This window comes from Apis laboriosa, unplaced genomic scaffold, assembly GCF_014066325.1.
Source record: "Apis laboriosa isolate Shangri-la unplaced genomic scaffold, ASM1406632v1 scaffold170_cov151, whole genome shotgun sequence".
Taxonomy (NCBI): Eukaryota; Metazoa; Arthropoda; class Insecta; order Hymenoptera; family Apidae; genus Apis; species Apis laboriosa.
The window spans coordinates 933,210-939,300 of record NW_025222134.1 but is presented as its reverse complement, the minus strand read 5'-3'; positions in this window follow the sequence as shown (position 1 = coordinate 939,300).

Sequence of the window (6,091 nt, the reverse complement as noted above, 5' to 3'; positions counted from 1 at the left end):
TCTCTCTCTCTCTCTCTCTCTCTCTCTCTCTCTCTCTCTCTCTCTCTCTCTCTCTCTCTCTCTCTCTCTTTCTCTCTTTCTCTTTATATATATATATATATATATATATAAAATTTGTAATAATGCCAATTCGTGACAAAGAGAGAAATTGATTTGTTTTGCATGTATTTTCTTTTTTCTCAACTTTTGTTCATCCTTTTTGTTCCTTTTTCTTTCTTTTTTTGAAGTTTCTTCTGATAACATTCTGTAAGTACCAAAGATTCGATTGGTCAGAATTTGTAATTCGTTAATCACATTGTTATCAAGATCATTATATATCCATAAAATTTTGCGAGATAATTCCATTATTAAGGATATATACTTGTTCGTTTATTCATTAATAATGCACGTCAAAAATGCCTCATGCTGAGAATGGTACAATAATGGATACACCTATATAAAAATAATACTGGCAATTGTCGCGTAAAAATCGGGTACATGCAAGTTATTTTTTTCCTCTTGACATTATTATATAAAGAAATTCTTAATATATAAGAATAAAGAACTAAAAAATAATAACAGAATTCAAATAGATATAAATTTAATAAATCTAAATTTAATATATCTATTATAAAATACTTATTATTATTGAATTAATAGTATGAGTTAATAGTGTATAAAGTATATGTTTAAAATAACTTTATTTTTTTTTTATAATTAAATTTTAAAAAAGTTTTTAATAGAAAAACATGGTTTCACTTTGAAATATTCGCGAATATTTTCTATTTTCAGTTTCTTGATTTATCAATTAACATAATTTGACCGTATCCAATGTTGATAAAAAAGAAATAATAAAATTAACAAAAATTTGAAAATGCTTGCAATTACTCGATTTAAACGTAATTAGTTTAAACGTTATTTTGTTGGTGCTCGACATATCCGGTCGTTGTTACATGTTATATTATTGTCAATATATGAAGAATAATAATTATCATAAATCCTTTTAAAGATCCATCATTTATCGTTATCGATTGATCATTACTATCTACTATTATCTATTATTATTACTACAATCACTATTTATTATTATTATCATCGTCATCGTCATCGTCATCGTCATCATCATCATCATTATTATTATTGTTATTGTTATTATTACTAATAATGATCATAATAACCATACGGATTAAATCGCCTATTGCTCGGTCAGTGATTTTTGTCTGAATTTAGCAAAAGTTAAAATGGATTATTTCAAGATTTTCTTCACATATTTCTCTTCCTTCCAGCTTTCAAACTTTTATCATACATATACCTTACAGACGTATATAGACACGTTTAATTATAGAAATATACATGCAAACATACGCACGCGCGCGCATGCATAGAACATTGTAAACACACATTATGATTATATTTCAGCTATCAGCATAATGATATCATGTTTCTCATAGAAATTTTGGTTTTTATATTTGGCAACATTTTATTTAAGTAACATTCAAGCATGTGCGAATCAATTGATCTGTCGAGCATAAGATTAATTAAAACTATTTCAAGATTTGAAATAGAAAAATAATAATTCATAATTAATAATTTATGAATAATATAAACTTAAATAATTAAACTATTATTGTCTAAAAATTTAACAAAAAATATTTTTATTTTTTTTTTAATGTAATATTTTTTATAGAATATTGATAAATTTTGAAAATATTAAATACAGAAAAATCTGAGAAAAAAGCAGAATAAAGTGTTAAGAGAATATAGAAAGAATTTTATACAATGTTTTATTTATGAGAAAAAAATATAGCACGTGCTTCAAGAATGTTGATACAACATCTACTACATATAATATGTTAAAAGCAAATTAAAAGTATTTTATGAATTGTAACATAATTTGTACAGTCTATTTTTTGTAAATTTAACTTATTACAAACATTTTTTTTAATGGTTAGAAATCTTAAATGTGTAATACTTCTTGATTCTACTTTTATATTTTACATTCGAGTGATTTTTAAACAATTAATTTGCATAAATTATGATAATCGTTTTTATTCAGTGATGATTTTTTTTAAATAAATCGATTGCATCAATCAACTGATTTATTTTTTACACAAACATTATGTTAAAATATACCATTTTTTGATAAATACAGAAATAATATAATTGATAATGAAATATTTTTCTAATAAGGAAAAAATGAAATTTTATAGAAACAGAATTGATTCAAATTCGAGCATAAATTTCTTCGATATCGGATATAATGTTGAGAGGTATGTGTGGGATTTAAAACTCATTGATTTTCTGTTTACAAAATGATTGATATACATACAAAAATATTGCCTATTTTATTGTCTTCTCTTAATGGATTGTAACACACATATTTATTTTATATTTTTTTTTTAATATAAACAAAAATTTTAATTGAAAATTTTTCTTTAATTTTTTAAATTGAACTTAAAAAGAAATAATTTTTCTAAATTCTAATTCAATAAAAAAAAATATATTCCATATGTTACAATCCAATGACATATATTACTGATAGAAAAATTATTTATTATGTAAATTGTATATTTTTATTGAATTATTAAACGTGTCCGAATTTTGTAAAAATTTTAAAAAATATCGAAAAATATATAATATTTATGATTTTTTTTTTATCATTTACATTTATTTTAAAATAAAAAACAAAAAGTAAAATTCGCACACGTTCCAATAAATAATGTTTGTGGTAAAATATGACTAACATTGTGGTGTATGGCTATATAAATTCTCTTTAGTTCATGATCACATTTCGTTCATTTGATTTTTTGACTATCGATTTCATGAATGTTTTTTTTTTTATTTAGAATATATATGTATATTTATTGTTTGATATTCCCAATCATGTCTGAAAAATGAATATATGCAAATTATTTACAAAAATGTATTTATGCTTTATTTTTTCTTTCTTGAATACTAAATAATTATAAAAAAAGTCAAATTTAAAAACATTTAAATGCAATATTTTTTATTTATTTTATTATTTTTTTTTAATTTATAAAAATTTTTTATTCTCTTCTTTTTTTCTTTCTGTTTTTCTATCAACAGAAACACTCATACTCTTTATGTAAAATATCGCACTGCAATGTTGAAATCATATTACTGTATGTACTGTACAATCCATACCTGTTGGATATCGCTCAATCATCTAATTTCGACACTTCTTGATCTCAAAACTCTTTTTCAAATTTATTGATTTTCTAACTATAAATCTTTCTACCATATTTGTAAATTTTGCACATGTATACATACACATATATACACGAACACATTCTTAACGAACAATGTATGTATACTATTGTGTAATGGGTATAAGGAGACACGCAAAGAAGCGATAAATAACACACAAATACGCATTTTTTGCACCGACGTACTAACACAACTTTCATTGTGACGTCCACTAATGTAATTTATACGATCGTGTATATGTAAGATCAGTACTGTTTTTATGATTTTATTATATATGCACTATATATATACATATATATATGTTAATTGAATTTTTTTAAATATTGCATAGAAAAATTATGTTAGAGTTACAGTATTACTAATATTGCTGTCATTTTTTGTTTAATTTTATTATAAAATAAAAATAATAATTTTTGAAAAAATTAAAATAATTAGAAAGCAACTGAAATATTTTTTTCAAAATTATTTTTATTAATCATAATTATAATGTGAATTTTACATCCGATAATAACATTAAAAAATCTTAAGTATTGATAATTTAATATTGGTATAGAATATTCCAATTATAGAATTCATTTTGAACATATTTGCTATTTACGCTTTTTAAAAATAAAATGAAAATTTATTATAATTTAATTATTATTATTGTTTTAATCGTATTGTTATTAATTATAGAACAAAATATTTTATGAAAATATATTATCTATAGATTTTGAACTTTTAAAAGAGAAATTTATATAAAGTTGAAAAAAATTAAATTATGATAAAAAAAAATAAAATTTTTGTAAAAATATTTTTCATATTGTTAAAAATACTTTTTAATAAAAATATGAATATTGAAATGATTACGATTGATAAGACATATACAATTCTGGTAGTTTTTTAAAAGAATTATATAATACAAAAGTCGACGACGAAACGTTCTCAAATGCAAATAAAGAGCTTTGAAATCTAGAGATTTTCAGTAATAAATAAATGCATAAAACAACAAAATATCTTATATATGCACGATCGTATTTTGTCCTTTGTAGAAATGCCTTATTGTCACGTGCCTCGATTAATAATTAAACTGTTCACCTGCTTACCAATTACTTGTTAGTGTACGTAACAAAAAATATGTACGTGTAATATCGCGTTATTCTTTGTACTGCTCTTGTAAATATATTCTAAACGATTACTGTCATCATGTGTCGTCTATGAAATTATACATTTTTTAGATATCCTATTTTTCCTCGCTCTGCTTCCTCACTTGCTCAAATTACTAAAATGAAATCTTTATATTATAGAGAAAAACTTATCTTTACTCTATTCATTCTTTTCTCATCTTTGATGTAATTATTTACATACATCATCGTTTCTTTTGATATGAAAATTAGAAAAAAATTTTTTAAGAATAGAATTAATTTTTTTTTCAAAATATATAATATAATATATTTTTTTATAGAGAATGTTAACTTCTGTCAACTAATGCATTATTGATTTTCGCAATTCCTTTTATGTTCTCTGATAATAAGAAAAAAATTAATAAAAAATTTTTATCTGAAAAATTATTTAATATTTTCAAAAACAAACAAAATATTCTAAACAAAGTGAAGTAAGTTCATTCTGTTCCTAAATTTCTCAATAATTAAATAAATTGTAAAAAAACATTTAACATCATAATTGTGACAATTGTAAAAGATATATAAGTAAAAAATAAATATTTTTAAAATTAGACAAAATATAAAAAGTAAGTAGTTTAGTAAAAAAAAAAGTAAATAAGTATTTAAATATTCTATAATGTCACATATAAATGTAAATAAAATTTAAATAAAAATTTTTGATGCCGATCTCTTTATATATTTCTTAATATATATATTCTCTTAATAATATATTCTATTAATATAAGATTTTTAAATTTATCAAAAATTCTAAATGAGCGCTTAAAAATTTTTAGTATCAAGATTATTTTTTATTTTTTAACATTTAATGCTTTGAATGCACTATCATCTTATTATTAATATCATTTTTAATATTTTTACCAATTAGCTTCAAATAAAATTGAAATATTAAAAATTTCGTGTTACCTCAGTTTTTTTAATACAAAGTCGAAAATTTAGCCAAAAATTTGGTGCTAAAAAATTTCAGTCTTATATAGATATTATATGTAGAATTATATATAGAATATAATTCAAATAGCATACGAAATTTTTTCAGAAATTTCGGGATAGGAATTTTTGTGATATTATACTTATTTCTGAAATATTTATTTTTGCATATTTATTATTATTATATTATTATTATATTTTTTTTATACAATTATTTTTTTTTAAATTTATAATCATTTTTCAATAATTTATTTAATTCTAGAATTATTACTTTGTATATATTTAGAATGGAAATCTATATCATTTTTTTTTTATCAACTAAAGTTGATATATTTTGGCATTTTCTACAAAAAAAGTATTAGATTTTGTAAATCAAAATTATTATTAAAGAATATTATTATAGAAAATTATTGAATATAAATAATTAATATTTCTAAAGAAGATAAAAAGATAGCGCTGATGATCAATTCTCACCTTATATTTATCTTTCTTTTATTATTTAATCTCTTTAATTATATTAACTATATTTGATTTGGATGATTTATTTTATCTTTTCGTTCAAGAAATTTATATATGCCCTTTTATTATTAAAAGGTCTGTGAATACAAATTATATATCATTTTAATGTATATATTTATGAAAGATTTTAAAAATTATTTTTAAAATCTAACTTTATTAATATTTGTGATTGAATTGAATATAATTCTTATACTTATTATAGATAAAATAATTTGTATGGTTATATAACGAAATCATGGACTAGATATAAGAGTTTTATATATTTTTCTATAAAATAC